At 50.0% G+C, this 26,601-nt stretch overlaps 65 non-coding genes across 65 annotated transcripts; all 65 read right to left on the reverse strand.

Annotated features, from left to right (window-relative positions):
* Window positions 1–8: 8 nt before the first annotated feature.
* On the reverse strand, window positions 9–79 carry TRNAG-GCC (transfer RNA glycine (anticodon GCC)). The gene has a single exon. It is a non-coding gene; the product is annotated as a tRNA-Gly (tRNA).
* Window positions 80–152: 73 nt separating this feature from the next.
* TRNAG-GCC (transfer RNA glycine (anticodon GCC)) lies at window positions 153–223 on the reverse strand. The gene has a single exon. It is a non-coding gene; the product is annotated as a tRNA-Gly (tRNA).
* A 361-nt stretch (window positions 224–584) lies between these two features.
* TRNAG-GCC (transfer RNA glycine (anticodon GCC)) lies at window positions 585–655 on the reverse strand. The gene has a single exon. It is a non-coding gene; the product is annotated as a tRNA-Gly (tRNA).
* Window positions 656–1,880: 1,225 nt separating this feature from the next.
* TRNAG-GCC (transfer RNA glycine (anticodon GCC)) lies at window positions 1,881–1,951 on the reverse strand. The gene has a single exon. It is a non-coding gene; the product is annotated as a tRNA-Gly (tRNA).
* Window positions 1,952–2,025: 74 nt separating this feature from the next.
* Window positions 2,026–2,096, reverse strand: TRNAG-GCC (transfer RNA glycine (anticodon GCC)). The gene has a single exon. It is a non-coding gene; the product is annotated as a tRNA-Gly (tRNA).
* A 506-nt stretch (window positions 2,097–2,602) lies between these two features.
* On the reverse strand, window positions 2,603–2,673 carry TRNAG-GCC (transfer RNA glycine (anticodon GCC)). The gene has a single exon. It is a non-coding gene; the product is annotated as a tRNA-Gly (tRNA).
* A 218-nt stretch (window positions 2,674–2,891) lies between these two features.
* Window positions 2,892–2,962, reverse strand: TRNAG-GCC (transfer RNA glycine (anticodon GCC)). Its single transcript has one exon. It is a non-coding gene; the product is annotated as a tRNA-Gly (tRNA).
* A 73-nt stretch (window positions 2,963–3,035) lies between these two features.
* On the reverse strand, window positions 3,036–3,106 carry TRNAG-GCC (transfer RNA glycine (anticodon GCC)). The gene has a single exon. It is a non-coding gene; the product is annotated as a tRNA-Gly (tRNA).
* A 505-nt stretch (window positions 3,107–3,611) lies between these two features.
* On the reverse strand, window positions 3,612–3,682 carry TRNAG-GCC (transfer RNA glycine (anticodon GCC)). The gene has a single exon. It is a non-coding gene; the product is annotated as a tRNA-Gly (tRNA).
* Window positions 3,683–4,762: 1,080 nt separating this feature from the next.
* Window positions 4,763–4,833, reverse strand: TRNAG-GCC (transfer RNA glycine (anticodon GCC)). The gene has a single exon. It is a non-coding gene; the product is annotated as a tRNA-Gly (tRNA).
* Window positions 4,834–4,906: 73 nt separating this feature from the next.
* Window positions 4,907–4,977, reverse strand: TRNAG-GCC (transfer RNA glycine (anticodon GCC)). The gene has a single exon. It is a non-coding gene; the product is annotated as a tRNA-Gly (tRNA).
* A 73-nt stretch (window positions 4,978–5,050) lies between these two features.
* On the reverse strand, window positions 5,051–5,121 carry TRNAG-GCC (transfer RNA glycine (anticodon GCC)). The gene has a single exon. It is a non-coding gene; the product is annotated as a tRNA-Gly (tRNA).
* Window positions 5,122–5,339: 218 nt separating this feature from the next.
* Window positions 5,340–5,410, reverse strand: TRNAG-GCC (transfer RNA glycine (anticodon GCC)). Its single transcript has one exon. It is a non-coding gene; the product is annotated as a tRNA-Gly (tRNA).
* Window positions 5,411–6,206: 796 nt separating this feature from the next.
* TRNAS-GCU (transfer RNA serine (anticodon GCU)) lies at window positions 6,207–6,277 on the reverse strand. The gene has a single exon. It is a non-coding gene; the product is annotated as a tRNA-Ser (tRNA).
* Window positions 6,278–6,784: 507 nt separating this feature from the next.
* On the reverse strand, window positions 6,785–6,855 carry TRNAG-ACC (transfer RNA glycine (anticodon ACC)). Its single transcript has one exon. It is a non-coding gene; the product is annotated as a tRNA-Gly (tRNA).
* Window positions 6,856–6,928: 73 nt separating this feature from the next.
* On the reverse strand, window positions 6,929–6,999 carry TRNAD-GUC (transfer RNA aspartic acid (anticodon GUC)). Its single transcript has one exon. It is a non-coding gene; the product is annotated as a tRNA-Asp (tRNA).
* A 218-nt stretch (window positions 7,000–7,217) lies between these two features.
* Window positions 7,218–7,288, reverse strand: TRNAG-GCC (transfer RNA glycine (anticodon GCC)). Its single transcript has one exon. It is a non-coding gene; the product is annotated as a tRNA-Gly (tRNA).
* A 73-nt stretch (window positions 7,289–7,361) lies between these two features.
* TRNAG-GCC (transfer RNA glycine (anticodon GCC)) lies at window positions 7,362–7,432 on the reverse strand. The gene has a single exon. It is a non-coding gene; the product is annotated as a tRNA-Gly (tRNA).
* Window positions 7,433–7,649: 217 nt separating this feature from the next.
* Window positions 7,650–7,720, reverse strand: TRNAG-GCC (transfer RNA glycine (anticodon GCC)). Its single transcript has one exon. It is a non-coding gene; the product is annotated as a tRNA-Gly (tRNA).
* Window positions 7,721–7,793: 73 nt separating this feature from the next.
* TRNAG-GCC (transfer RNA glycine (anticodon GCC)) lies at window positions 7,794–7,864 on the reverse strand. The gene has a single exon. It is a non-coding gene; the product is annotated as a tRNA-Gly (tRNA).
* A 217-nt stretch (window positions 7,865–8,081) lies between these two features.
* Window positions 8,082–8,152, reverse strand: TRNAG-GCC (transfer RNA glycine (anticodon GCC)). The gene has a single exon. It is a non-coding gene; the product is annotated as a tRNA-Gly (tRNA).
* A 505-nt stretch (window positions 8,153–8,657) lies between these two features.
* Window positions 8,658–8,728, reverse strand: TRNAG-GCC (transfer RNA glycine (anticodon GCC)). Its single transcript has one exon. It is a non-coding gene; the product is annotated as a tRNA-Gly (tRNA).
* A 73-nt stretch (window positions 8,729–8,801) lies between these two features.
* Window positions 8,802–8,872, reverse strand: TRNAG-GCC (transfer RNA glycine (anticodon GCC)). The gene has a single exon. It is a non-coding gene; the product is annotated as a tRNA-Gly (tRNA).
* A 362-nt stretch (window positions 8,873–9,234) lies between these two features.
* TRNAG-GCC (transfer RNA glycine (anticodon GCC)) lies at window positions 9,235–9,305 on the reverse strand. The gene has a single exon. It is a non-coding gene; the product is annotated as a tRNA-Gly (tRNA).
* Window positions 9,306–9,810: 505 nt separating this feature from the next.
* TRNAG-GCC (transfer RNA glycine (anticodon GCC)) lies at window positions 9,811–9,881 on the reverse strand. The gene has a single exon. It is a non-coding gene; the product is annotated as a tRNA-Gly (tRNA).
* A 507-nt stretch (window positions 9,882–10,388) lies between these two features.
* Window positions 10,389–10,459, reverse strand: TRNAG-GCC (transfer RNA glycine (anticodon GCC)). Its single transcript has one exon. It is a non-coding gene; the product is annotated as a tRNA-Gly (tRNA).
* A 217-nt stretch (window positions 10,460–10,676) lies between these two features.
* On the reverse strand, window positions 10,677–10,747 carry TRNAG-GCC (transfer RNA glycine (anticodon GCC)). The gene has a single exon. It is a non-coding gene; the product is annotated as a tRNA-Gly (tRNA).
* Window positions 10,748–11,253: 506 nt separating this feature from the next.
* TRNAG-GCC (transfer RNA glycine (anticodon GCC)) lies at window positions 11,254–11,324 on the reverse strand. Its single transcript has one exon. It is a non-coding gene; the product is annotated as a tRNA-Gly (tRNA).
* A 217-nt stretch (window positions 11,325–11,541) lies between these two features.
* TRNAG-GCC (transfer RNA glycine (anticodon GCC)) lies at window positions 11,542–11,612 on the reverse strand. The gene has a single exon. It is a non-coding gene; the product is annotated as a tRNA-Gly (tRNA).
* Window positions 11,613–11,973: 361 nt separating this feature from the next.
* Window positions 11,974–12,044, reverse strand: TRNAG-GCC (transfer RNA glycine (anticodon GCC)). Its single transcript has one exon. It is a non-coding gene; the product is annotated as a tRNA-Gly (tRNA).
* A 505-nt stretch (window positions 12,045–12,549) lies between these two features.
* TRNAG-GCC (transfer RNA glycine (anticodon GCC)) lies at window positions 12,550–12,620 on the reverse strand. The gene has a single exon. It is a non-coding gene; the product is annotated as a tRNA-Gly (tRNA).
* Window positions 12,621–12,838: 218 nt separating this feature from the next.
* On the reverse strand, window positions 12,839–12,909 carry TRNAG-GCC (transfer RNA glycine (anticodon GCC)). The gene has a single exon. It is a non-coding gene; the product is annotated as a tRNA-Gly (tRNA).
* A 218-nt stretch (window positions 12,910–13,127) lies between these two features.
* TRNAG-GCC (transfer RNA glycine (anticodon GCC)) lies at window positions 13,128–13,198 on the reverse strand. Its single transcript has one exon. It is a non-coding gene; the product is annotated as a tRNA-Gly (tRNA).
* Window positions 13,199–13,560: 362 nt separating this feature from the next.
* On the reverse strand, window positions 13,561–13,631 carry TRNAG-GCC (transfer RNA glycine (anticodon GCC)). The gene has a single exon. It is a non-coding gene; the product is annotated as a tRNA-Gly (tRNA).
* A 793-nt stretch (window positions 13,632–14,424) lies between these two features.
* On the reverse strand, window positions 14,425–14,495 carry TRNAG-GCC (transfer RNA glycine (anticodon GCC)). The gene has a single exon. It is a non-coding gene; the product is annotated as a tRNA-Gly (tRNA).
* Window positions 14,496–14,858: 363 nt separating this feature from the next.
* TRNAG-GCC (transfer RNA glycine (anticodon GCC)) lies at window positions 14,859–14,929 on the reverse strand. Its single transcript has one exon. It is a non-coding gene; the product is annotated as a tRNA-Gly (tRNA).
* A 218-nt stretch (window positions 14,930–15,147) lies between these two features.
* Window positions 15,148–15,218, reverse strand: TRNAG-GCC (transfer RNA glycine (anticodon GCC)). Its single transcript has one exon. It is a non-coding gene; the product is annotated as a tRNA-Gly (tRNA).
* Window positions 15,219–15,291: 73 nt separating this feature from the next.
* On the reverse strand, window positions 15,292–15,362 carry TRNAG-GCC (transfer RNA glycine (anticodon GCC)). The gene has a single exon. It is a non-coding gene; the product is annotated as a tRNA-Gly (tRNA).
* Window positions 15,363–15,435: 73 nt separating this feature from the next.
* TRNAG-GCC (transfer RNA glycine (anticodon GCC)) lies at window positions 15,436–15,506 on the reverse strand. Its single transcript has one exon. It is a non-coding gene; the product is annotated as a tRNA-Gly (tRNA).
* A 361-nt stretch (window positions 15,507–15,867) lies between these two features.
* TRNAG-GCC (transfer RNA glycine (anticodon GCC)) lies at window positions 15,868–15,938 on the reverse strand. The gene has a single exon. It is a non-coding gene; the product is annotated as a tRNA-Gly (tRNA).
* A 217-nt stretch (window positions 15,939–16,155) lies between these two features.
* On the reverse strand, window positions 16,156–16,226 carry TRNAA-GGC (transfer RNA alanine (anticodon GGC)). Its single transcript has one exon. It is a non-coding gene; the product is annotated as a tRNA-Ala (tRNA).
* Window positions 16,227–16,444: 218 nt separating this feature from the next.
* Window positions 16,445–16,515, reverse strand: TRNAG-GCC (transfer RNA glycine (anticodon GCC)). The gene has a single exon. It is a non-coding gene; the product is annotated as a tRNA-Gly (tRNA).
* Window positions 16,516–16,588: 73 nt separating this feature from the next.
* Window positions 16,589–16,659, reverse strand: TRNAG-GCC (transfer RNA glycine (anticodon GCC)). The gene has a single exon. It is a non-coding gene; the product is annotated as a tRNA-Gly (tRNA).
* Window positions 16,660–16,732: 73 nt separating this feature from the next.
* TRNAG-GCC (transfer RNA glycine (anticodon GCC)) lies at window positions 16,733–16,803 on the reverse strand. Its single transcript has one exon. It is a non-coding gene; the product is annotated as a tRNA-Gly (tRNA).
* A 361-nt stretch (window positions 16,804–17,164) lies between these two features.
* On the reverse strand, window positions 17,165–17,235 carry TRNAG-GCC (transfer RNA glycine (anticodon GCC)). Its single transcript has one exon. It is a non-coding gene; the product is annotated as a tRNA-Gly (tRNA).
* A 1,225-nt stretch (window positions 17,236–18,460) lies between these two features.
* Window positions 18,461–18,531, reverse strand: TRNAG-GCC (transfer RNA glycine (anticodon GCC)). Its single transcript has one exon. It is a non-coding gene; the product is annotated as a tRNA-Gly (tRNA).
* Window positions 18,532–18,605: 74 nt separating this feature from the next.
* TRNAG-GCC (transfer RNA glycine (anticodon GCC)) lies at window positions 18,606–18,676 on the reverse strand. Its single transcript has one exon. It is a non-coding gene; the product is annotated as a tRNA-Gly (tRNA).
* Window positions 18,677–19,182: 506 nt separating this feature from the next.
* Window positions 19,183–19,253, reverse strand: TRNAG-GCC (transfer RNA glycine (anticodon GCC)). The gene has a single exon. It is a non-coding gene; the product is annotated as a tRNA-Gly (tRNA).
* A 218-nt stretch (window positions 19,254–19,471) lies between these two features.
* Window positions 19,472–19,542, reverse strand: TRNAG-GCC (transfer RNA glycine (anticodon GCC)). Its single transcript has one exon. It is a non-coding gene; the product is annotated as a tRNA-Gly (tRNA).
* A 73-nt stretch (window positions 19,543–19,615) lies between these two features.
* TRNAG-GCC (transfer RNA glycine (anticodon GCC)) lies at window positions 19,616–19,686 on the reverse strand. The gene has a single exon. It is a non-coding gene; the product is annotated as a tRNA-Gly (tRNA).
* A 505-nt stretch (window positions 19,687–20,191) lies between these two features.
* TRNAG-GCC (transfer RNA glycine (anticodon GCC)) lies at window positions 20,192–20,262 on the reverse strand. Its single transcript has one exon. It is a non-coding gene; the product is annotated as a tRNA-Gly (tRNA).
* A 649-nt stretch (window positions 20,263–20,911) lies between these two features.
* On the reverse strand, window positions 20,912–20,982 carry TRNAG-GCC (transfer RNA glycine (anticodon GCC)). The gene has a single exon. It is a non-coding gene; the product is annotated as a tRNA-Gly (tRNA).
* A 73-nt stretch (window positions 20,983–21,055) lies between these two features.
* TRNAG-GCC (transfer RNA glycine (anticodon GCC)) lies at window positions 21,056–21,126 on the reverse strand. Its single transcript has one exon. It is a non-coding gene; the product is annotated as a tRNA-Gly (tRNA).
* Window positions 21,127–21,487: 361 nt separating this feature from the next.
* TRNAG-GCC (transfer RNA glycine (anticodon GCC)) lies at window positions 21,488–21,558 on the reverse strand. The gene has a single exon. It is a non-coding gene; the product is annotated as a tRNA-Gly (tRNA).
* Window positions 21,559–22,783: 1,225 nt separating this feature from the next.
* On the reverse strand, window positions 22,784–22,854 carry TRNAG-GCC (transfer RNA glycine (anticodon GCC)). Its single transcript has one exon. It is a non-coding gene; the product is annotated as a tRNA-Gly (tRNA).
* Window positions 22,855–22,928: 74 nt separating this feature from the next.
* On the reverse strand, window positions 22,929–22,999 carry TRNAG-GCC (transfer RNA glycine (anticodon GCC)). Its single transcript has one exon. It is a non-coding gene; the product is annotated as a tRNA-Gly (tRNA).
* A 506-nt stretch (window positions 23,000–23,505) lies between these two features.
* TRNAG-GCC (transfer RNA glycine (anticodon GCC)) lies at window positions 23,506–23,576 on the reverse strand. Its single transcript has one exon. It is a non-coding gene; the product is annotated as a tRNA-Gly (tRNA).
* Window positions 23,577–23,794: 218 nt separating this feature from the next.
* On the reverse strand, window positions 23,795–23,865 carry TRNAG-GCC (transfer RNA glycine (anticodon GCC)). Its single transcript has one exon. It is a non-coding gene; the product is annotated as a tRNA-Gly (tRNA).
* Window positions 23,866–23,938: 73 nt separating this feature from the next.
* TRNAG-GCC (transfer RNA glycine (anticodon GCC)) lies at window positions 23,939–24,009 on the reverse strand. Its single transcript has one exon. It is a non-coding gene; the product is annotated as a tRNA-Gly (tRNA).
* Window positions 24,010–24,514: 505 nt separating this feature from the next.
* Window positions 24,515–24,585, reverse strand: TRNAG-GCC (transfer RNA glycine (anticodon GCC)). Its single transcript has one exon. It is a non-coding gene; the product is annotated as a tRNA-Gly (tRNA).
* A 217-nt stretch (window positions 24,586–24,802) lies between these two features.
* On the reverse strand, window positions 24,803–24,873 carry TRNAG-GCC (transfer RNA glycine (anticodon GCC)). Its single transcript has one exon. It is a non-coding gene; the product is annotated as a tRNA-Gly (tRNA).
* A 792-nt stretch (window positions 24,874–25,665) lies between these two features.
* Window positions 25,666–25,736, reverse strand: TRNAG-GCC (transfer RNA glycine (anticodon GCC)). Its single transcript has one exon. It is a non-coding gene; the product is annotated as a tRNA-Gly (tRNA).
* A 73-nt stretch (window positions 25,737–25,809) lies between these two features.
* TRNAG-GCC (transfer RNA glycine (anticodon GCC)) lies at window positions 25,810–25,880 on the reverse strand. The gene has a single exon. It is a non-coding gene; the product is annotated as a tRNA-Gly (tRNA).
* Window positions 25,881–25,953: 73 nt separating this feature from the next.
* On the reverse strand, window positions 25,954–26,024 carry TRNAG-GCC (transfer RNA glycine (anticodon GCC)). Its single transcript has one exon. It is a non-coding gene; the product is annotated as a tRNA-Gly (tRNA).
* Window positions 26,025–26,242: 218 nt separating this feature from the next.
* TRNAG-GCC (transfer RNA glycine (anticodon GCC)) lies at window positions 26,243–26,313 on the reverse strand. The gene has a single exon. It is a non-coding gene; the product is annotated as a tRNA-Gly (tRNA).
* Window positions 26,314–26,601: the final 288 nt, after the last annotated feature.

Consider the following 26,601-nt stretch of genomic DNA (forward strand, 5'->3'; position numbering starts at 1 on the left):
AATAACGATGCATCGGCCGGGAATCGAACCCGGGTCACCCGCGTGGCAGGCGAGTATTCTACCACTGAACCACCGACGCCATTTGCTTACTCCTATATTCATGGCATGCAATATTGTGTAACAGCATGCGTGAGCTTTTACAAAAATAACGATGCGTCGGCCGGGAATCGAACCCGGGTAGCCCGCGTGGCAGACGAGTATTCTACCACTGAACCACCAACGCCATTTGCTTCCTCCTGCATTCCTGACATGCAATATTGTGGAATAGCACGCAGGAACATTTTTAAAATAAACGATGCGTCGGCCGGGAATCGAATCAGGGTCACGAGTGTGGCAGGCGAGCATTCTACCACTGAACCACCGACGCCATTTGTTTACTGTGGCATTCATGACATGCAATATTGCGTAACAGCACGTGTGAGCTTTTCTAAATGTAGCAATGCTTCGGCAGGGAATAGAACCCGGGTCACCCGCGTGGCAGGCGAGTTTTCTACTACTGAACCACCAACGCCATCTGCTTGCTCCTGCATTCTTGACATGCAATATTGCGGAATAGCACTCAGGTACTTTTCTAAAATAAACGATGCGTCGGCCGGGAATCAAACCCGGGTCACCCGCGTGGCAGGCGAGTATTCTACCACTGAACCATCGACGCCATTTGCTTACTCCTGCATTCTTGACATGCAATATTGTGGAATAGCATGCAGGAACTTTTTAAAAATAAAAGATGCGTCGGCCGGGAATCGAACCAGGGTCACCCGCGTGGCATGCGAGTATTCTACAACTGAACCACCGACGCCGTTTGCTTACTCCGGCATTCATGGCATGCAATATTGCGTAACAGCACGCGTGAGCTTTTCTAAAAGTAACAATGCTTCGGCAGCGATTTAAACACAAGTAACCCGCGTGGCAGGCGAGTATTCTACCAGTGAACCACCGACGGCATTTGCTTATTCCTGCATTCATGGCATGCAATATTGCGAATCAGCACGCGTGAGCTTTTCTAAAAATAACGATGCTTCAGCCGGGAATCGAACCCGGGTCACCTGTGTGGCAGGGAGTACTCTACCACTGAACCACCGACGCCATTTGCTTTCTCCTGCTTTAATGGCATGCATATATGGCGTAAGAACACCCTTGAGCTTTTTTAAAGATAACGATGCGTCGGCCGTGAAATGAACCCGGGTCACCCGTGTGGCAGGCAAGTATTCTACCACTGAACCACCGATGCCATTTGTATTCTCCAGCATTCATGACATGCAATATTGCGTAACAGCACGTGTGAGCTTTTCAAAAAGTAACAATGCTTTGGCACGGAATCAAACCCGGGTCACCCGCGTAGCAGGCGAGTATTCCACCACTGAACCACCGACGCCATTTGCTTACTCCTGCATTCATGGCATGCAATATTGCGTAACAGCACGCGTGAGCTTTTCTCAAAATAACGATGCTTCAGCCAGGAATCGAACACGTGTCATGCGCGTGGCAGTCGAGTATTTTACCACTGAATCACCGACGCCATTTGCTTACTCCGGCATTCATGGCATGCAATATTGCGTAACAGCACGCGTGAGCTTTTATAAAAATAGCGACGCGTCGGCCCGGAATCGAGCCCAGGTCAACTGCGTGGCAGGCGAGTATTCTACCACTGAACAACCGACACCATTTGCTTACTCCTGCATTATTGACATGCGATATTGCGGAAAGGCACGCAAGAAAATTAAAAAAAAACACGTTGTTTCGGCAGCGAATCGAACCCAAGTCAGCCGCGTGGCAGGCAAGTATTTTATCACTGAACCACCGAGGCCAATCGCTTAGTCCTGCATTCATGGCATGCAATATTGCGTAACAGCACGCGTGAGCGTTTCTAAAAATAACGATGCGTCAGCCGGGAATCGAACCCGGGTCACCCGCGTGGCAGGCAAGTGTTCTACCACTGAACCACCGACGCCATTTGCTTGCTCCTGCGTTCATGGCATGCATATATAGCGTGAGAAACCGCGTGAGCTTTTTTAAAGATAACGATGCGTCGGCCGTGAATTGAACCCGGGTCACCCGTGTGGCAGGCGAGCATTCTACCACTGAACGACCGACGCCATTTGTTTTCTCCGGCATTCATGACATGCAATATTGCGTAACAGCACGTGTGAGCTTTTCAAAAAGTAACAATGCTTCGGAAGGGAATCGAACCCGGGATACCCGCGTGGCAGTCGAGTATTCTACCACTGAACCACCGACGCCATTTGCTTACTCCTGCATTCGTGGCATTGAATATTGCATAACAGCACGCGTGAGCTTTTCTAAAGATAACGATGCGTCGGCCGAGAATCGAACTTGGGTCACCCGCGTGGCAGGCGAGTATTCTACCACTGAAGCACCATCGCAATTTGCTTGCTCCTGCATTCATGGCATGCATATTTAGCGTAACAGCACGCGTCAGCTTTTCTAAATATAACAATGCGTCGGCCGGGAATCGAACCTGGGTCAGCCGCGTGGCAGCCGAGTATTCTACCACTGAACCACCAACGCCAGTTGCTTACTCCTGCATTCATGACATGCAATTATTCGTTACAACACGTCGGAACTTCTTCAAACATAACAATGCGTCGGCCGGGAATCGAACCCGGGTCACCCGCGCGGCAGGCGAGTATTCTACCACTGAACCACCAACGCCATCTGCTTGTTCCTGCATTCATGGCATGCATATATAGCGTAACTGCATGCATGAGCTTTTCTAAAAATAACAATGCGTCGGCCGGGAATCAAACCCGGGTCACCCGCGCAGCAGTTGAGTATTCTATCTTTGAACCACCAACGCCATTTGCTTACTCCTGCATTCATGACATGCAATATTGCGGAATAGCACGCAGGTACTTTTCTAAAATAAACGATGCGTCGGCCGGTAATCGAATCCGGGTCACCCGCGTGGCAGGCGAGTATTCTACCACTGAACCACCGACGCCATTTGCTTACTCCTGCATTCATGGCATGCAATATTGTGTAACAGCATGCGTGAGCTTTTACAAAAATAACGATGCGTCGGCCGGGAATCGAACCCGGGTCATCCGCGTGGCAGGCGAGTATTCTACCACTGAACCACCGACGCCATTTGCTTACTCCTACATTCATGGCATGCAGTATTGTGGAAAAGCACGCGTGAGCTTTTCTAAAAGTAACAATGCTTCGGCAGTGATTTAAACACAGGTAACCCGCGTGGCAGGCGAGTATTCTACCACTGAACCACCGACGCCATTTGCTTACTCCGGCATTCATGGCATGCAACATTGCGTAACAGCACGCGTGAGCTTTTCTAAAAGTAACAATGCTTCGGCAGTGATTTAAACACAGGTAACCCGCGCGGCAGGCGAGTATTCTACCACTGAACCACCGACGCCATTTGCTTACTCCTGCATTCATGGCATGCAATATTGCGAATCAGCACGCGTGAGCTTTTCTAAAAATAACGATGCGTAAGCCGGGAATCGAACTAGGGTCACCCGCGTGGCAGGCGAGTATTTTACCACTGAGCCACCAACGCCATTTGCTTACTCCGGCATTCAAGGCATGCAATATTGCGAATCAGCACGCATGAGCTTTTCTAAAAATAACGATGCGTCAGCCGGGAATAGAACCCGTGTCACCCGCGTGGCAGGCGAGTATTCTACCACTGAACCACCAACGCCATTTGCTTATTCCTGCATTCATGGCATGCAATATTGCGAATCAGCACGCGTGAGCTTTTCTAAAAATAACGATGCGTTAGCCGGGAATAGCACCCGGGTCACCCGCGTGGCAGGCGAGTATTCTACCAATGAACCACCGACGCTATTCGCTTACTCCTGCATTCATGGCATGCAATATTGCTAATCAGCACGTGTGAGCTTTTCTAAAAATAACGATGCGTCAGCCGGGAATAGAACCCGGGTCACCCGCGTGGCAGGCGAGTATTATACCACTGAACAACCGACACCATTTGCCTACTCCTGCATTATTGACATGCAATATTGCGGAAAGGCACGCAAGAAATGTTTTAAAAACACGATGTTTCTGCAGGGAATCGAACCCGAGTCAGCCGCGCGGCAGGCGAGTATTTTACCACTGAACCACCGACGCCAATTGCTTACTCCTGCATTCATGGCAAGCAATATTGCGTAACAGCACGCGTGAGCGTTTCTAAAAATAACGATGCGTCAACTGGAAATCGAACCCGGGTCAACCGCGTGGCAGGCGAGTATTCTACCACTGAACCACCGACGCCATTTCCTTGCTTTTGCGTTCATGGCATGCATATATAGCGTAAGAACACGCGTGAGCTTTTTTAAAGATAACGATGCGTCGGCCGTGAATTGAACCCGGGTCACCGTGTGGCAGGCGAGCATTCTACCACTGAACGACCGACGCCATTTGTTTTCTCCGGCATTCATGACATGCAATATTGCGTAACAGCACGTGTGAGCTTTTCAAAAAGTAACAATGCTTCGGCAGGGAATCGAACCCGGGATACCGGCGTGGCAGGCGAGTATTCTACCACTGAACCACCGACGCCATTTGCTTACTCCTGCATTCGTGGCATTGAATATTGCATAACACCACGCGTGAGCTTTTCTAAAGATAACGATGCGTCGGCCGAGAATCGAACTTGGGTCACCTGCGTGGCAGGCGAGTATTCTACCACTGAAGCACCGACGCAATTTGCTTGCTCCTGCATCCATGGCATGCATATATTCGTAACAGCATGCGTGAGCTTTTACAAAAATAACGATGCGTTGGCCGGGAATCGAACCCGGGTCACCCGCGTGGCAGGCGAGTATTCTACCACTGAACCACCGAAGCCATTTGCTTACTCCTACATTCATGGCATGCAATATTGTGTAACAGCATGCGTGAGCTTTTACAAAAATAACGATGCGTCGGCCGGGAATCGAACCAGGGTCGCCCGCGTGGCAGACGAGTATTCTACCACTGAACCACCAACGCCATTTGCTTACTCCTGCATTCTTGACATGCGATATTGTGGAATAGCACGCAGAAACTTTTTTAAAATAAACGATGCGTCGGCCGGGAATCGAACCAGGGTCACCAGTGTGGCAAGCGAGCGTTCTACCACTGAACCACCGACGCCATTCGTTTACTGTGGCATTCATGACATGCATTATTGCGTAACAGCACGTGTGAGCTTTTTTAAAAGTAGCAATGCTTCGGCAGGGAATAGAACCCGAGTCACCCGCGTGGCAGGCGAGTATTCTACTACTGAACTACCGACGCCATTTGCTTGCTCCTGCATTCATGGCATGTATATATAGCGTATTAACACGCGTGAGCTTTTTTAAAGATAACGATGCGTCGGCCGTGAATTGAACCCGGGTCACCCGTGTGGCAGGCGAGTATTCTACCACTGAACCACCGATGCCATTTGTATTGTCCGGCATTCATGACATGCAATATTGCGTAACAGCACGTGTGAGCTTTTCAAAAAGTAACAATGCTTTGGCACGGAATCAACCCCGGGTCACCCGCGTGGCAGGCGAGTATTCCACTACTGAACCACTGACGCCATTTGCTTACTCCTGCATTCATGGCATGCAATAGTGCGAATCAGCACGCGTGAGTTTTTCTAAAAATAACGATGGGTCGGCTGTGAATTGAACCCGGGTCACCCGTGTGGCAGGCGAGTATTCTACCACTGAACCACCGATGCCATTTGTATTCTCCGGCATTCATGGCATGCAATGTTGCGTAACAGCACGCGTGAGCTTTTCTCAAAATAACGATGCTTCAGCCAGGAATCGAACACGTGTCATGCGCGTGGCAGTCGAGTATTTTATTACTGAACCACCGACGCCATTTGCTTACTCCGGCATTCATGGCATGCAATGTTGCGTAACAGCACGCGTGAGCTTTTATAAAAATAGCGACGCGTCGGCCCGGAATCGAGCCCAGGTCAACTGCGTGGCGGGCGAGTATTCTACCACTGAACAACCGACACCATTTGCTTACTCCTCCATTATTGACATGCGATATTGCGGAAAGGCACGCAAGAAAATTTAAAAAAAAAAACACGATGTTTCGGCAGCGAATCGAACCCAAGTCAGCCGCGTGGCAGGCAAGTATTTTATCACTGAACCACCGACGCCAATCGCTTACTCCTGCATTCATGGCATGCAATATTGCTTAACAGCACGCGTGAGCGTTTCTAAAAATAATGATGCGTCAGCCGGGAATCGAACCCGGGTCACCCGCGTAGCAGGCGAGTGTTCTACCACTGAACCACCGACGCCATTTGCTTGCTCCTGCGTTCATGGCATGCATATATACCGTAAGAACACGCGTGAGCTTTTTTAAAGATAACGATGCGTCGGCCGTGAAGTGAACCCGGGTCACCCGTGTGGCAGGCGAGCATTCTACCACTGAACGACCGACGCCATTTGTTTTCTCCGGCATTCATGACATGCAATATTGCGTAACAGCACGTGTGAGCTTTTCAAAAAGTAACAATGCTTCGGCAGGGAATCGAACCCGGGATACCCGCGTGGCAGGCGAGTATTCTACTACTGAACCACCGACGCCATTTGCTTACTCCTGCATTCGTGGCATTGAATATTGCATAACAGCACGCGTGAGCTTTTCTAAAGATAACGATGCGTCGGCCGAGAATCGACCTTGGGTCACCCGCGTGGCAGGCGAGTATTCTACCACTGAAGCACCGTCGCAATTTGCTTGCTCCTGCATTCATGGCAGGCATATATAGCGTAACAGCACGCGTGAGCTTTTCTAAATATAACAATGCGTCGGCCCGGAATCGAACCTGGGTCACCCGCGTGGTAGCCGAGTATTCTACCACTGAACCACCAACGCCAGTTGCTTACTCCTGCATTCATGACATGCAATTATTCGTTACAACACGTCGGAGCTTCTTCAAACATAACAATGCGTCGGCCGGGAATCAAACCCGGGTCACCCGCGCGACAGGCCAGTATTCTACCACTGAACCACCAACGCCATCTGCTTGCTCCTGCATTCATGGCATGCATATATAGCGTAACTGCATGCATGAGCTTTTCTAAAAATAACAATGCGTCGGCCGGGAATCAAACCCGGGTCACCCGCGCAGCAGGTGAGTATTCTATCTTTGAACCACCAATGCCATTTGCTTACTCCTACATTCATGACATGCAATATTGCGGAATAGCACGCAGGTACTTTTCTAAAATAAACGATGCGTCGGCCGGGAATCGAATCCGGGTCATCCGCGTGGCAGGCGAGTATTCTACCACTGAACCACCGACGCCGTTTGCTTACTCCTACATTCATGGCATGCAGTATTGTGTAACAGCATGCGTGAGCTTTTACAAAAATAACTATGCGTCGGCCGGCAATTGAACCCGGGTCGCCCGCGTGGCAGACGAGTATTCTACCACTGAACCACCAACGCTATTTGCTTACTCCGGCATTCATGGCATGCAACATTGCGTAACAGCACGCGTGAGCTTTTCTAAAAGTAACAATGCTTCGGCAGTGATTTAAACACAGGTAACCCGCGTGGCAGGCGAGTATTCTACCACTGAACCACCGACGCCATTTGCTTACTCCTGCATTCATGGCATGCAATATTGCGAATCAGCACGCGTGAGCTTTTCTAAAAATAACGATGCGTAAGCCGGGAATCGAACCCGGGTCACCCGCGTGGCAGGCGAGTATTTTACCACTGAGCCACCGACGCCATTTGCTTACTCCGGCATTCATGGCATGCAATATTGCGAATCAGCACGCATGAGCTTTTTTAAAAATAACGATGCGTCAGCCGGGAATAGAACCCGGGTCACCCGCGTGGCAGGCGAGTATTCTACCACTGAACCACCGACGCCATTTGCTTAATCCTGCATTCGTGGCATTGAATATTGCATAACAGCACGCGTAAGCTTTTCTAAAAATAACGATGCGTCAGCCGGGAATAGCACCCGGGTCACCCGCGTGGCAGGCGAGTATTCTACCACGGAACCACCGACGCTATTTGCTTACTGCTGCATTCATGGCATGCAATATTGCGAATCAGCATGTGTGAGCTTTTCTAAAAATAACGATGCGTCAGCCGGGAATAGAACCCGGGTCACCCGCGTGGCAGGCGAGTATTCTACCACTGAACAACCGACACCATTTGCCTACTCCTGCATTATTGACATGCAATATTGCGGAAAGGCACGCAAGAAAAGTTTTAAAAAACACGATATTTCTGCAGGGAATCGAACCCGAGTCAGCCGCGTGGCAGGCGAGTATTTTACCACTGAACCACCGACGCCAATTGCTTACTCCTGCATTCATGGCAAGCAATATTGTGTAACAGCACGCGTGAGCGTTTCTAAAAATAACGATGCGTCAACTGGAAATCGAACCCGGGTCAACCGCGTGGCAGGCGAGTATTCTACCACTGAACCACCGACGCCATTTCCTTGCTTCTGCGTTCATGGCATGCTTATATGGCGTAAGAACACGCTTCAGCTTCTTTAAAGATAACGATGCGTCGGCCGTGAATTGAACCCGGGTCACCGTGTGGCAGGCGAGCATTCTACCACTGAACGACCGACGCCATTTGTTTTCTCCGGCATTCATGACATGCAATATTGCGTAACAGCACGTGTGAGCTTTTCAAAAAGTAACAATGCTTCGGCAGGGAATCGAACCCGGGATACCCGCGTGGCAGGCGAGTATTCTACCACTGAACCACCGACGCCATTTGCTTACTCCTGCATTCGTGGCATTGAATATTGCATAACAGCACGCGTGAGCTTTTCTAAAGATAACGATGCGTCGGCCGGGAATCGAACCAGGGTCGCCCGCGTGGCAGACGAGTATTCTACCACTGAACCACCAACGCCATTTGCTTCCTCCTGCATTCTTGACATGCGATATTGTGGAATAGCACGCAGAAACTTTTTTAAAATAAACGATGCGTCCGCCGGGAATCGAACCAGGGTCACCAGTGTGGCAAGGGAGCGTTCTACCACTGAACCACCGACGCCATTTGTTTACTGTGGCATTCATGACATATAATATTGCGTAACAGCACGTGTGAGCTTTTTTAAAAGTAGCAATGCTTCGGCAGGGAATAGAACCTGAGTCACCCGCGTGGCAGGCGAGTATTCTACTACTGAACTACCGACACCATTTGCTTGCTCCTGCATTCATGGCATGTATATATAGCGTATTAACACGCGTGAGCTTTTTTAAAGATAACGATGCGTCAGCCGTGAATTGAACCCGGGTCATCCGTGTGGCAGGCGAGCGTTCTACCACTGAACCACCGACGCCATTTGTTTACTGTGGCATTCATGACATGTAATATTGCGTAACAGCACGTGTGAGTTTTTCAAAAAGTAACAATGCTTTGGCACGGAATCAAACCCGGGTCACCCGCGTGGCAGGCGAGTATTCCACTACTGAACCACCGACGCCATTTGCTTACTCCTGAATTCATGGCATGCAATAATGCGTAACAGCACGCGTGAGCTTTTATAAAAATAGCGACGCGTCAGCCCGGAATCGAGCCCAGGTCAACCGCGTGGCAGGCGAGTATTCTACCACTGAACAACCGACACCATTTGCGTACTCCTGCATTATTGACATGCGATATTGCGGAAATGCACGCAAGAAAAGTTTAAAAAAACACGATGTTTCGGCAGGGAATCGAACCCTAGTCAGCCGCGTGGCAGGCGAGTATTTTACCACTGAACCACCGACGCCAATCGCTTACTCCTGCATTCATGGCATGCAATATTGCATAACAGCACGCGTGAGAGTTTCTAAAAATAACGATGCGTCAGCCGGGAATCGAACCCGGGTCACCCGCGTGGCAGGCGAGTATTCTACCACTGAACCACCGACGCCATTTGCTTGCTGCTGCGTTCATGGCATGCATATATAGCGTAAGAACACGCGTGAGCTTTTCTAAAGATAACGATGGGTCGGCCGGGAATCGAACCTGGGTCACTTGCGTGGCAGCCGAGTATTCTACTACTGATCCACCAACGCCAGTTGCTTACTCCTTCATTCATGACATGCAATTATTCGTAACAACACGTCTGAGCTTCTTCAAAAATAACAATGCGTCGGCTGGGAATCGAAGCCGAGTCACCCGCGCGGCAGGCGAGTATTCTACCACTGAACCACCAACGCCATCTGCTTGCTCCTGCATTCATGGCATGCATATATAGCGTAACAGCATGCATGCGCTTTTCTAAAAATAACAATGCGTCAGCCGGGAATCAAACCCGGGTCACCCGCGCAGCAGGTGAGTAATGTATCACTGAACCACCAACGCCATTTGCTTACTCCTGCATTCATGACATGCATTATTGCGGAAGAGCACGCAGGTACTTTTCTAAAATAAACAATGCGTCGGCCGGGAATCGAACCCGGGTCACTCGCGTGGCAGGCGAGTATTCTACCACTGAACCACCGACGCCATTTGCTTACTCCTGCATTCATGGCATGCAATATTGTGTAACAGCATGCGTGAGCTTTTCTGAAAATAACAATGCGTCAGCCGGGAATCAAACCCGGGTCACCCGCGCAGCAGGTGAGTATTGTATCACTGAACCACCAATGCCATTTGCTTAATCCTGCATTCATGACATGCAATATTGCGGAAGAGCACGCAGGTACTTTTCTAAAATAAACGATGCGTCGGCCGGGAATCGAACCCGGGTCACTCGCGTGGCAGGCGAGTATTCTACCACTGAACCACCGACGCCATCTGCTTGCTCCTGCATTCATGGGATGCATATATAGCGTAACAGCATGCATGAGCTTTTCTAAAAATAACAATGCGTCAGCCGGCAATGAACCCGGGTCACCCGCGCAGCAGGTGAGTATTGTATCACTGAACCACAGACGCCATTTGCTTACTTCTGCATTCATGACATGCAATATTGCGGAAGAGCACGCACGTACTTTTCTAAAATAAACGAAGCGTCGGCCGGGAATCGAACCAGGGTCACCAGTGTGGCAGGCGAGCATTCTACCACTGAACCACCGACGCCATTTGCTTACTATGGCATTCATGACATGCAATATTGCGTAACAGCACGTGTGAGCGTTTCTAAATGTAGCAATGCTTCGGCAGGAAATAGAACCCGGGTCACCCGCGTGGCAGGTGAGTATTCTACTACTGAACTACCGACGCCATTTGCTATCTCCTGCATTCATGGCGTGTATATATAGCGTAAAAGCACGCGTGAGCTTTTGTAAAATAAACAATGCTTCAGCCGGGATTCGAACCCGGATTACCCGCGTGGCAGGCGAGTATTCTACCACTGAACCACCGACGCCATTTGCTTACTCCTGCATTCATGGCATGCAATATTGCGAATCAGCACGCGTGAGCTTTTCTAAACATAACGATGCGTCAGCCGGGAATAGAACCCGGGTCACCCGCGTGGCAGGCGAGTATTCTACCACTGAACGGCCGACGCCATTTGCTTACTCCTGCATTCATGGCATGCAATATTGCGAATCAGCACGCATGAGCTTTTCTAAAAATTACGATGCGTAAGCCGGGAATAGAACCCGGGTCACCCGCGTGGCAGGCGAGTATTTTACCACTGAACCACCGACGCCATTTGCTTACTCCGGCATTCATAGCATGCAATATTACGTACCAGCACGCGTGAGCTTTTATAAAAATAGCGATGCGTCGGCCCGGAATCGAGCCCAGGTCAACCGCGTGGCAAGCGAGTATTCTACCACCGAACAACCGACACCATTTGCCTACTCCTGCATTATTGGCATGCGATATTGCGGAAAGGCACGCAAGAAAATGTTTAAAAAACACGATGTTTCGGCAGGGAATCGAACCCGAGTCAGCCGCGTGGCAGGCGAGTATTTTACCACTAAACCACCGCCGCCAATTGCTTACTCCTGAATTCATGGCATGCAATATTGCGTAACAGCACGCGTGAGCGTTTCTAAAAATAACGATGCGTCAGCCGGGAATCGAACCCGGGTCACCCGTGTGGCAGGCGAGTATTCTACCACTGAACAACCGATGCCATTTGTATTGTCCGGCATTCATGACATGCAATATTGCGTAACAGCACTTGTGAGCTTTTCAAAAAGTAACTATGCTTTGGCACGGAATCAAACCCGGGTCACCCGCGTGGCAGGTGAGTATTCCACTACTGAACCACCGACGCCATTTGCTTACTCCTGCATTCATGGCATGCAATAATGCGTAACAGCACGCGTGAGCTTTTATAAAAATAGCGACGCGTCGGCCCGGAATCGAGCCCAGGTCAACCACGTGGCAGGCGAGTATTCTACCACTGAACAACCGACACCATTTGCGTACTCCTGCATTATTGACATGCGATATTGCGGAAAGGCACGCAAGAAAAGTTTAAAAAAACACGATGTTTCGGCAGGGAATCGAACCCTAGTCAGCCGCGTGGCAGGCGAGTATTTTACCACTGAACCACCGACGCCAATCGCTTACTCCTGCATTCATGGCATGCAATATTGCATAACAGCACGCGTGAGCGTTTCTAAAAATAACGATGCGTCAGCCGGGAATCGAACCCGGGTCACCCGCGTGGCAGGCGAGTATTCTACCACTGAACCACCGACGCCATTTGCTTGCTCCTGCGTTCATGGCATGCATATATAGCGTAAGAACACGCGTGAGCTTTTCTAAAGATAACGATGCGTCGGCCGGGAATCGAACCTGGGTCACTTGCGTGGCAGCCGAGTATTCTACCACTGATCGACCAACGCCAGTTGCTTACTCCTTCATTCATGACATGCAATTATTCGTAACAACACGTCTGAGCTTCTTCAAAAATAACAATGCGTCGGCTGGGAATCGAACCCGGGTCACCCGCGCGGCAGGCGAGTATTCTACCACTGAACCACCAACGCCATCTGCTTGCTCCTGCATTCATGGCATGCATATATAGCGTAACAGCATGCATGAGCTTTTCTAAAAATAACAATGCGTCAGCCGGGAATCAAACCCGGGTCACCCGCGCAGCAGGTGAGTAATGTATCACTGAACCACCAACGCCATTTTCTTACTCCTGCATTCATGACATGCAATATTGCGGAAGAGCACGCAGGTACTTTTCTAAAATAAACATTGCGTCGGCCGGGAATCGAACCCGGGTCACTCGCGTGGCAGGCGAGTATTCCACCACTGAACCACCGACGCCATTTGCTTACTCCTGCATTCATGGCATGCAATATTGTGTAACAGCATGCGTGAGCTTTTACAAAAATAACTATGCGTCGGCCGGCAATCGAACCCGGGTCGCCCGCGTGGCAGACGAGTATTCTACCACTGAACCACCATCGCTATTTGCTTACTCCTGCATTCTTGACATGCAATATTGTGGAATAGCACGCGTGAGCTTTTCTAAAAGTAACAATGCTTCGGCAGTGATTTAAACACAGGTAACCCGCGGGGCAGGCGAGTATTCTACTACTGAACTACCGACGCCATTTGCTTGCTCCTGCATTCATGGCATGTATATATAGCGTATTAACACGCGTGAGCTTTTTTAAAGATAACGATGCGTCGGCCGTGAATTGAACCCGGGTCACCCGTGTGGCAGGCGAGTATTCTACCACTGAACCACCGATGCCATTTGTATTGTCCGGCATTCATGACATGCAATATTGCGTAACAGCACGTGTGAGCTTTTCAAAAAGTAACAATGCTTTGGCACGGAATCAAACCCGGGTCACCCGCGTGGCAGGCGAGTATTCCACTACTGAACCACCGACGCCATTTGCTTACTCCTGCATTCATGGCATGCAATATTGCGAATCAGCACGCGTGAGCTTTTCTAAAAATAACGATGCGTCAGCTGGGAATAGAACCCGGGTCACCCGCGTGGCAGGCGAGTATTCTACCACTGAACGGCCGACGCCTTTTGCTTACTCCTGCATTCATGGCATGCAATATTGCGAATCAGCACGCATGAGCTTTTCTAAAAATAACGATGCGTAAGCCTGGAATAGAACCCGGGTCACCCGCGTAGCATGCGAGTATTTTACCACTGAACCACCGACGCCATTTGCTTACTCCGGCATTCATAGCATGCAATATTGCGTACCAGCACGCGTGAGCTTTTATAAAAATAGCGATGCGTCGGCCCGGAATCGAGCCCAGGTCAACCGCGTGGCAGGCGAGTATTCTACCACTGAACAACCGACACCATTTGCCTACTCCTGCTTTATTGGCATGCGATATTGCGGAAAGGCACGCAAGAAAATTTAAAAAAAACACGATGTTTCGGCAGGGAATCGAACCCGAGTCAGCCGCGTGGCAGGCGAGTACTTTACCACTGAACCACCGACGCCAATTGCTTACTCCTGAATTCATGGCATGCAATATTGCGTAACAGCACGCGTGAGCGTTTCTAAAAATAACGATGCGTCAGCCGGGAATCGAACCCGGGTCACCCGAGTGGCAGGCGAGTATTCTACCACTGAACCACCGACGCCATTTCCTTGCTTCTGCGTTCATGGCATGCATATATAGCGTAAGAACACGTGTGAGCTTTTTTAAAGATAACGATGCGTCGGCCGTGAATTGAACACGGTTCACCCGTGTGGCAGGCGAGCATTCTACCACTGAACGACCGACGCCATTTGTTTTCTCCGGCATTTATGGCATGCATATATAGCGTAACCGCACGCGTGAACTTTTCTAAATATAACAATGCGTCGGCCGGGAATCGAACCTGGGTCACCCGCGTGGCAGCGGAGTATTTTACCACTGAACCACCAACGCCAGTTGCTTACTCCTGCATTCATGACATGCAATTATTCGTTACAACACGTCGGAGCTTCTTCAAACATAACAATGCGTCGGCCGGGAATCGAACCCGGGTCACCCGCGCGGCAGGCGAGTATTCTACCACTGAACCACCAACGCCATCTGCTTGCTCCTGCATTCATGGCATGCATATATAGCGTAACATCATGCATGAGCTTTTCTAAAAATAACAATGCGTCAGCCGGGAATCAAACCCGGGTCACCCGCGCAGCAGGTGAGTATTCTATCTTTGAACCACCAACGCCATTTGCTTACTCCTGCATTCATGACATGCAATTTTGCGGAATAGCACGCAGGTACTTTTCTAAAATAAACGATTCGTCGGCCGGGAATCGAATCCGGGTCACCCGCGTGGCAGGCGAGTATTCTACCACTGAACCACCGACGCCATTTGCTTACTCCTGCATTCATGGCATGCAATATTGTGTAACAGCATGCGTGAGCTTTTACAAAAATAACGATGCGTCGGCCGGGAATCGAACCCGGGTCATCCGCGTGGCAGGCGAGTATTCTACCACTGAACCACCAACGCCATTTGCTTACTCCTACATTCATGGCATGCAGTATTGTGTAACAGCATGCGTGAGCTTTTACAAAAATAACTATGCGTCGGCCGGCAATCGAACCCGGGTCGCCCGCGTGGCAGACGAGTATTCTACCACTGAACCACCAACGCTATTTGCTTACTCCTGCATTCTTGACATGCAATATTGTGGAATAGCACGCGTGAGCTTTTCTAAAAGTAACAATGCTTCCGCAGTGATTTAAACACAGGTAACCCGCGTGGCAGGCGAGTATTCTACCACTGAACCACCGTCGCCATTTGATTACTCCGGCATTCATGGCATGCAACATTGCGTAACAGCACGCGTGAGCTTTTCTAAAAGTAACAATGCTTCGGCAGTGATTTAAACACAGGTAACCCGCGTGGCAGGCGAGTATTCTACCACTGAACCACCGACGCCATTTGCTTACTCCTGCATTCATGGCATGCAATATTGCGAATCAGCACGCGTGAGCTTTTCTAAAAATAACGATGCGTCAGCCGGCAATCGAACCCGGGTCGCCCGCGTGGCAGACGAGTATTCTACCACTGAACCACCAACGCTATTTGCTTACTCCTGCATTCTTGACATGCAATATTGTGGAATAGCACGCGTGAGCTTTTCTAAAAGTAACAATGCTTCCGCAGTGATTTAAACACAGGTAACCCACGTGGCAGGCGAGTATTCTACCACTGAACCTCCGACGCCAATTGCTTACTCCTGCATTCGTGGCATTGAATATTGCGTAACAGCACGCGTGAGCTTTTCTAGAGATAACGATGCGTCGGCCGAGAATCGAACTTGGATCACCCGCGTGCCAGGCGAGTATTCTACCACTGAAGCACCGACGCAATTTGCTTGCTCCTGCATTCATGGCATGCATATATAGCGTAACAGCACGCGTGAGCTTTTCTGATAATAACGATGCGTCAGCCGGGAATCGAACCCGGATCACCCGCGTGGCAGAGAGAATTTTACCACTGAACCACCGACGCCATTTGCTTACTCCTGCATTTGTGGCATGCACATATAGCGGAATAGCACGCAGGTACTTTTCTAAAATAAACGATGCGTCGGCCGGGAATCGAACCCGGGTCACCCGCGTGGCAGGCGAGTATTCTACCACTGAACAACCGACGCCATTTTCTTACTCCTGCATTCATGGCATGCAATATTTTGTAACAGCATGCGTGAGCTTTTACAAAAATAACGATGCATCGGCCGGGAATCGAACCCGGGTCACCCGCGTGGCAGGCGAGTATTCTACCACTGAACCACCGACGCCATTTGCTTACTCCTACATTCATGGCATGCAATATTGTGTAACAGCATGCGTGAGCTTTTACAAAAATAACGATGCGTCGGCCGGGAATCGAACCCGGGTAGCCCGCGTGGCAGACGAGTATTCTACCACTGAACCACCAACGCCATTTGCTTCCTCCTGCATTCCTGACATGCAATATTGTGGAATAGCACGCAGGAACGTTTTTAAAATAAACGATGCGTCGGCCGGGAATCGAATCAGGGTCACGAGTGTGGCAGGCGAGCATTCTACCACTGAACCACCGACGCCATTTGTTTACTGTGGCATTCATGACATGCAATATTGCGTAACAGCACGTGTGAGCTTTTCTAAATGTAGCAATGCTTCGGCAGGGAATAGAACCCGGGTCACCCGCGTGGCAGGCGAGTTTTCTACTACTGAACCACCAACGCCATCTGCTTGCTCCTGCATTCTTGACATGCAATATTGCGGAATAGCACTCAGGTACTTTTCTAAAATAAACGATGCGTCTGCCGGGAATCAAACCCGGGTCACCCGCGTGGCAGGCGAGTATTCTACCACTGAACCATCGACGCCATTTGCTTACTCCTGCATTCTTGACATGCAATATTGTGGAATAGCATGCAGGAACTTTTTAAAAATAAAAGATGCGTCGGCCGGGAATCAAACCAGGGTCACCCGCGTGGCATGCGAGTATTCTACAACTGAACCACCGACGCCGTTTGCTTACTCCGGCATTCATGGCATGCAATATTGCGTAACAGCACGCGTGAGCTTTTCTAAAAGTAACAATGCTTCGGCAGCGATTTAAACACAAGTAACCCGCGTGGCAGGCGAGTATTCTACCAGTGAACCACCGACGGCATTTGCTTATTCCTGCATTCATGGCATGCAATATTGCGAATCAGCACGCGTGAGCTTTTCTAAAAATAACGATGCTTCAGCCGGGAATCGAACCCGGGTCACCTGTGTGGCAGGGAGTACTCTACCACTGAACCACCGACGCCATTTGCTTTCTCCTGCTTTAATGGCATGCATATATGGCGTAAGAACACCCTTGAGCTTTTTTAAAGATAACGATGCGTCGGCCGTGAAATGAACCCGGGTCACCCGTGTGGCAGGCAAGTATTCTACCACTGAACCACCGATGCCATTTGTATTCTCCGGCATTCATGACATGCAATATTGCGTAACAGCACGTGTGAGCTTTTCAAAAAGTAACAATGCTTTGGCACGGAATCAAACCCGGGTCACCCGCGTAGCAGGCGAGTATTCCACCACTGAACCACCGACGCCATTTGCTTACTCCTGCATTCATGGCATGCAATATTGCGTAACAGCACGCGTGAGCTTTTCTCAAAATAACGATGCTTCAGCCAGGAATCGAACACGTGTCATGCGCGTGGCAGTCGAGTATTTTACCACTGAACCACCGACGCCATTTGCTTACTCCGGCATTCATGGCATGCAATATTGCGTAACAGCACGCGTGAGCTTTTATAAAGATAGCGACGCGTCGGCCCGGAATCGAGCCCAGGTCAACTGCGTGGCAGGCGAGTATTCTACCACTGAACAACCGACACCATTTGCTTACTCCTGCATTATTGACATGCGATATTGCGGAAAGGCACGCAAGAAAATTAAAAAAAAACACAATGTTTCGGCAGCGAATCGAACCCAAGTCAGCCGCGTGGCAGGCAAGTATTTTATCACTGAACCACCGAGGCCAATCGCTTAGTCCTGCATTCATGGCATGCAATATTGCGTAACAGCACGCGTGAGCGTTTCTAAAAATAACGATGCGTCAGCCGGGAATCGAACCCGGGTCACCCGCGTGGCAGGCAAGTGTTCTACCACTGAACCACCGACGCCATTTGCTTGCTCCTGCGTTCATGGCATGCATATATAGCGTAAGAAACTGCGTGAGCTTTTTTAAAGATAACGATGCGTCGGCCGTGAATTGAACCCGGGTCACCCGTGTGGCAGGCGAGCATTCTACCACTGAACGACCGACGCCATTTGTTTTCTCCGGCATTCATGACATGCAATATTGCGTAACAGCACGTGTGAGCTTTTCAAAAAGTAACAATGCTTCGGAAGGGAATCGAACCCGGGATACCCGCGTGGCAGTCGAGTATTCAACCACTGAACCACCGACGCCATTTGCTTACTCCTGCATTCGTGGCATTGAATATTGCATAACAGCACGCGTGAGCTTTTCTAAAGATAACGATGCGTCGGCCGAGAATCGAACTTGGGTCACCCGCGTGGCAGGCGAGTATTCTACCACTGAAGCACCATCGCAATTTGCTTGCTCCTGCATTCATGGCATGCATATTTAGCGTAACAGCACGCGTCAGCTTTTCTAAATATAACAATGCGTCGGCCGGGAATCGAACCTGGGTCAGCCGCGTGGCAGCCGAGTATTCTACCACTGAACCACCAACGCCAGTTGCTTACTTCTGCATTCATGACATGCAATTATTCGTTACAACACGTCGGAACTTCTTCAAACATAACAATGCGTCGGCCGGGAATCGAACCCGGGTCACCCGCGCGGCAGGCGAGTATTCTACCACTGAACCACCAACGCCATCTGCTTGTTCCTGCATTCATGGCATGCATATATAGCGTAACTGCATGCATGAGCTTTTCTAAAAATCACAATGCGTCGGCCGGGAATCAAACCCGGGTCACCCGCGCAGCAGTTGAGTATTCTATCTTTGAACCACCAACGCCATTTGCTTACTCCTGCATTCATGACATGCAATATTGCGGAATAGCACGCAGGTACTTTTCTAAAATAAACGATGCGTCGGCCGGTAATCGAATCCGGGTCACCCGCGTGGCAGGCGAGTATTCTACCACTGAACCACCGACGCCAATTGCTTACTCCTGCATTCATGGCATGCAATATTGTGTAACAGCATGCGTGAGCTTTTACAAAAATAACGATGCGTCGGCCGGGAATCGAACCCGGGTCATCCGCGTGGCAGGCGAGTATTCTACCACTGAACCACCGACGCCATTTGCTTACTCCTACATTCATGGCATGCAGTATTGTGGAAAAGCACGCGTGAGCTTTTCTAAAAGTAACAATGCTTCGGCAGTGATTTAAACACAGGTAACCCTCGTGGCAGGCGAGTATTCTACCACTGAACCACCGACGCCATTTGCTTACTCCGGCATTCATGGCATGCAACATTGCGTAACAGCACGCGTGAGCTTTTCTAAAAGTAACAATGCTTCGGCAGTGATTTAAACACAGGTAACCCGCGCGGCAGGCGAGTATTCTACCACTGAACCACCGACGCCATTTGCTTACTCCTGCATTCATGGCATGCAATATTGCGAATCAGCACGCGTGAGCTTTTCTAAAAATAACGATGCGTAAGCCGGGAATCGAACTAGGGTCACCCGCGTGGCAGGCGAGTATTTTACCACTGAGCCACCAACGCCATTTGCTTACTCCGGCATTCATGGCATGCAATATTGCGAATCAGCACGCATGAGCTTTTCTAAAAATAACGATGCGTCAGCCGGGAATAGAACCCGTGTCACCCGCGTGGCAGGCGAGTATTCTACCACTGAACCACCAACGCCATTTGCTTATTCCTGCATTCATGGCATGCAATATTGCGAATCAGCACGCATGAGCTTTTCTAAAAATAACGATGCGTTAGCCGGGAATAGCACCCGGGTCACCCGCGTGGCAGGCGAGTATTCTACCACTGAACCACCGACGCCATTTCCTTGCTTTTGCGTTCATGGCATGCATATATAGCGTAAGAACACGCGTGAGCTTTTTTAAAGATAACGATGCGTCGGCCGTGAATTGAACCCGGGTCACCGTGTGGCAGGTGAGCATTCTACCACTGAACGACCGACGCCATTTGTTTTCTCCGGCATTCATGACATGCAATATTGCGTAACAGCACGTGTGAGCTTTTCAAAAAGTAACAATGCTTCGGCAGGGAATCGAACCCGGGATACCGGCGTGGCAGGCGAGTATTCTACCACTGAACCACCGACGCCATTTGCTTACTCCTGCATTCGTGGCATTGAATATTGCATAACAGCACGCGTGAGCTTTTCTAAAGATAACGATGCGTCAGCCGAGAATCGAACTTGGGTCACCTGCGTGGCAGGCGAGTATTCTACCACTGAAGCACCGACGCAATTTGCTTGCTCCTGCATTCATGGCATGCATATATTCGTAACAGCATGCGTGAGCTTTTACAAAAATAACGATGCGTTGGCCGGGAATCGAACCCGGGTCACCCGCGTGGCAGGCGAGTATTCTACCACTGAACCACCGAAGCCATTTGCTTACTCCTACATTCATGGCATGCAATATTGTGTAACAGCATGCGTGAGCTTTTACAAAAATAACGATGCGTCGGCCGGGAATCGAACCCGGGTAGCCCGCGTGGCAGACGAGTATTCTACCACTGAACCACCAACGCCATTTGCTTCCTCCTGCATTCCTGACATGCAATATTGTGGAATAGCACGCAGGAACGTTTTTAAAATAAACGATGCGTCGGCCGGGAATCGAATCAGGGTCACGAGTGTGGCAGGCGAGCATTCTACCACTGAACCACCGACGCCATTTGTTTACTGTGGCATTCATGACATGCAATATTGCGTAACAGCACGTGTGAGCTTTTCTAAATGTAGCAATGCTTCGGCAGGGAATAGAACCCGGGTCACCCGCGTGGCAGGCGAGTTTTCTACTACTGAACCACCAACGCCATCTGCTTGCTCCTGCATTCTTGACATGCAATATTGCGGAATAGCACTCAGGTACTTTTCTAAAATAAACGATGCGTCGGCCGGGAATCAAACCCGGGTCACCCGCGTGGCAGGCGAGTATTCTGCCACTGAACCATCGACGCCATTTGCTCACTCCTGCATTCTTGACATGCAATATTGTGGAATAGCATGCAGGAACTTTTTAAAAATAAAAGATGCGTCGGCCGGGAATCGAACCAGGGTCACCCGCGTGGCATGCGAGTATTCTACAACTGAACCACCGACGCCGTTTGCTTACTCCGGCATTCATGGCATGCAATATTGCGTAACAGCACGCGTGAGCTTTTCTAAAAGTAACAATGCTTCGGCAGCGATTTAAACACAAGTAACCCGCGTGGCAGGCGAGTATTCTACCAGTGAACCACCGACGGCATTTGCTTATTCCTGCATTCATGGCACGCAATATTGCGAATCAGCACGCGTGAGCTTTTCTAAAAATAAAGATGCTTCAGCCGGGAATCGAACCCGGGTCACCTGTGTGGTAGGGAGTACTCTACCACTGAACCACCCACGCCATTTGCTTTCTCCTGCTTTAATGGCATGCATATATGGCGTAAGAACACCCTTGAGCTTTTTTAAAGATAACGATGCGTCGGCCGTGAAATGAACCCGGGTCACCCGTGTGGCAGGCAAGTATTCTACCACTGAACCACTGATGCCATTTGTATTCTCCGGCATTCATGACATGCAATATTGCGTAACAGCACGTGTGAGCTTTTCAAAAAGTAACAATGCTTTGGCACGGAATCAAACACGGGTCACCCGCGTAGCAGGCGAGTATTCCACCACTGAACCACCGACGCCATTTGCTTACTCCTGCATTCATGGCATGCAATATTGCGTAACAGCACGCGTGAGCTTTTCTCAAAATAACGATGCTTCAGCCAGGAATCGAACACGTGTCATGCGCGTGGCAGTCGAGTATTTTACCACTGAACCACCGACGCCATTTGCTTACTCCGGCATTCATGGCATGCAATATTGCGTAACAGCACGCGTGAGCTTTTATAAGAATAGCGACGCGTCGGCCCGGAATCGAGCCCAGGTCAACTGCGTGGCAGGCGAGTATTCTACCACTGAACAACCGACACCATTTGCTTACTCCTGCATTATTGACATGCGATATTGCGGAAAGGCACTCAAGAAAATTAAAAAAAAACACGATGTTTCGGCAGCGAATCGAACCCAAGTCAGCCGCGTGGCAGGCAAGTATTTTAGCACTGAACCACCGAGGCCAATCGCTTAGTCCTGCATTCATGGCATGCAATATTGCGTAACAGCACGCGTGAGCGTTTCTAAAAATAACGATGCGTCAGCCGGGAATCAAACCCGGGTCACCCGCGTGGCAGGCAAGTGTTCTACCACTGAACCACCGACGCCATTTGCTTGCTCCTGCGTTCATGGCATGCATATATAGCGTAAGAAACCGCGTGAGCTTTTTTAAAGATAACGATGCGTCGGCCGTGAATTGAACCCGGGTCACCCGTGTGGCAGGCGAGCATTCTACCACTGAACGACCGACGCCATTTGTTTTCTCCGGCATTCATGACATGCAATATTGCGTAACAGCACGTGTGAGCTTTTCAAAAAGTAACAATGCTTCGGAAGGGAATCGAACCCGGGATACCCGCGTGGCAGTCGAGTATTCTACCACTGAACCACCGACGCCATTTGCTTACTCCTGCATTCGTGGCATTGAATATTGCATAACAGCACGCGTGAGCTTTTCTAAAGATAACGATGCGTCGGCCGAGAATCGAACTTGGGTCACCCGCGTGGCAGGCGAGTATTCTACCACTGAAGCACCATCGCAATTTGCTTGCTCCTGCATTCATGGCATGCATATTTAGCGTAACAGCACGCGTCAGCTTTTCTAAATATAAAAATGCGTCGGCCGGGAATCGAACCTGGGTCAGCCGCGTGGCAGCCGAGTATTCTACCACTGAACCACCAACGCCAGTTGCTTACTCCTGCATTCATGACATGAAATTATTCGTTACAACACGTCGGAACTTCTTCAAACATAACAATGCGTCGGCCGGGAATCGAACCCGGGTCACCCGCGCGGCAGGCGAGTATTCTACCACTGAACCACCAACGCCATCTGCTTGTTCCTGCATTCATGGCATGCATATATAGCGTAACTGCATGCATGAGCTTTTCTAAAAATAACAATGCGTCGGCCGGGAATCAAACCCGGGTCACCCGCGCAGCAGTTGAGTATTCTATCTTTGAACCACCAACGCCATCTGCTTACTCCTGCATTCATGACATGCAATATTGCGGAATAGCACGCAGGTACTTTTCTAAAATAAACGATGCGTCGGCCGGTAATCGAATCCGGGTCACCCGCGTGGCAGGCGAGTATTCTACCACTGAACCACCGACGCCATTTGCTTACTCCTGCATTCATGGCATGCAATATTGTGTAACAGCATGCGTGAGCTTTTACAAAAATAACGATGCGTCGGCCGGGAATCGAACCCGGGTCATCCGCGTGGCAGGCGAGTATTCTACCACTGAACCACCGACGCCATTTGCTTACTCCTACATTCATGGCATGCAGTATTGTGGAAAAGCACGCGTGAGCTTTTCTAAAAGTAACAATGCTTCGGCAGTGATTTAAACACAGGTAACCCGCGTGGCAGGCGATTATTCTACCACTGAACCACCGACGCCATTTGCTTACTCCGGCATTCATGGCATGCAACATTGCGTAACAGCACGCGTGAGCTTTTCTAAAAGTAACAATGCTTCGGCAGTGATTTAAACACAGGTAACCCGCGCGGCAGGCGAGTATTCTACCACTGAACCACCGACGCCATTTGCTTACTCCTGCATTCATGGCATGCAATATTGCGAATCAGCACGCGTGAGCTTTTCTAAAAATAACGATGCGTAAGCCGGGAATCGAACTAGGGTCACCCGCGTGGCAGGCGAGTATTTTACCACTGAGCCACCAACGCCATTTGCTTACTCCGGCATTCAAGGCATGCAATATTGCGAATCAGCACGCATGAGCTTTTCTAAAAATAACGATGCGTCAGCCGGGAATAGAACCCGTGTCACCCGCGTGGCAGGCGAGTATTCTACCACTGAACCACCAACGCCATTTGCTTATTCCTGCATTCATGGCATGCAATATTGCGAATCAGCACGCGTGAGCTTTTCTAAAAATAACGATGCGTTAGCCGGGAATAGCACCCGGGTCACCCGCGTGGCAGGCGAGTATTCTACCACTGAACCACCGACGCTATTCGCTTACTCCTGCATTCATGGCATGCAATATTGCTAATCAGCACGTGTGAGCTTTTCTAAAAATAACGATGCGTCAGCCGGGAATAGAACCCGGGTCACCCGCGTGGCAGGCGAGTATTCTACCACTGAACAACCGACACCATTTGCCTACTCCTGCATTATTGACATGCAATATTGCGGAAAGGCACGCAAGAAATGTTTTAAAAACACGATGTTTCTGCAGGGAATCGAACCCGAGTCAGCCGCGCGGCAGGCGAGTATTTTACCACTGAACCACCGACGCCAATTGCTTACTCCTGCATTCATGGCAAGCAATATTGCGTAACAGCACGCGTGAGCGTTTCTAGAAATAACGATGCGTCAACTGGAAATCGAACCCGGGTCAACCGCGTGGCAGGCGAGTATTCTACCACTGAACCACCGACGCCATTTCCTTGCTTTTGCGTTCATGGCATGCATATATAGCGTAAGAACACGCGTGAGCTTTTTTAAAGATAACGATGCGTCGGCCGTGAATTGAACCCGGGTCACCGTGTGGCAGGCGAGCATTCTACCACTGAACGACCGACGCAATTTGTTTTCTCCGGCATTCATGACATGCAATATTGCGTAACAGCACGTGTGAGCTTTTCAAAAAGTAACAATGCTTCGGCAGGGAATCGAACCCGGGATACCGGCGTGGCAGGCGAGTATTCTACCACTGAACCACCGACGCCATTTGCTTACTCCTGCATTCGTGGCATTGAATATTGCATAACAGCACGCGTGAGCTTTTCTAAAGATAACGATGCGTCGGCCGAGAATCGAACTTGGGTCACCTGCGTGGCAGGCGAGTATTCTACCACTGAAGCACCGACGCAATTTGCTTGCTCCTGCATTCATGGCATGCATATATTCGTAACAGCATGCGTGAGCTTTTACAAAAATAACGATGCGTTGGCCGGGAATCGAACCCGGGTCACCCGCGTGGCAGGCGAGTATTCTACCACTGAACCACCGAAGCCATTTGCTTACTCCTACATTCATGGCATGCAATATTGTGTAACAGCATGCGTGAGCTTTTACAAAAATAACGATGCGTCGGCCGGGAATCGAACCAGGGTCGCCCGCGTGGCAGACGAGTATTCTACCACTGAACCACCAACGCCATTTGCTTACTCCTGCATTCTTGACATGCGATATTGTGGAATAGCACGAAGAAACTTTTTTAAAATAAACGATGCGTCGGCCGGGAATCGAACCAGGGTCACCAGTGTGGCAAGCGAGCGTTCTACCACTGAACCACCGACGCCATTTGTTTACTGTGGCATTCATGACATGCATTAGTGCGTAACAGCACGTGTGAGCTTTTTTAAAAGTAGCAATGCTTCGGCAGGGAATAGAACCCGAGTCACCCGCGTGGCAGGCGAGTATTCTACTACTGAACTACCGACGCCATTTGCTTGCTCCTGCATTCATGGCATGTATATATAGCGTATTAACACGCGTGAGCTTTTTTAAAGATAACGATGCGTCGGCCGTGAATTGAACCCGGGTCACCCGTGTGGCAGGCGAGTATTCTACCACTGAACCACCGATGCCATTTGTATTGTCCGGCATTCATGACATGCAATATTGCGTAACAGCACGTGTGAGCTTTTCAAAAAGTAACAACGCTTTGGCACGGAATCAACCCCGGGTCACCCGCGTGGCAGGCGAGTATTCCACTACTGAACCACTGACGCCATTTGCTTACTCCTGCATTCATGGCATGCAATAGTGCGAATCAGCACGCGTGAGTTTTTCTAAAAATAACGATGGGTCGGCTGTGAATTGAACCCGGGTCACCCGTGTGGCAGGCGAGTATTCTACCACTGAACCACCGATGC

This window comes from Rhipicephalus microplus, chromosome 2 (assembly GCF_043290135.1).
Source record: "Rhipicephalus microplus isolate Deutch F79 chromosome 2, USDA_Rmic, whole genome shotgun sequence".
NCBI classification, from domain to species: Eukaryota; Metazoa; Arthropoda; class Arachnida; order Ixodida; family Ixodidae; genus Rhipicephalus; species Rhipicephalus microplus.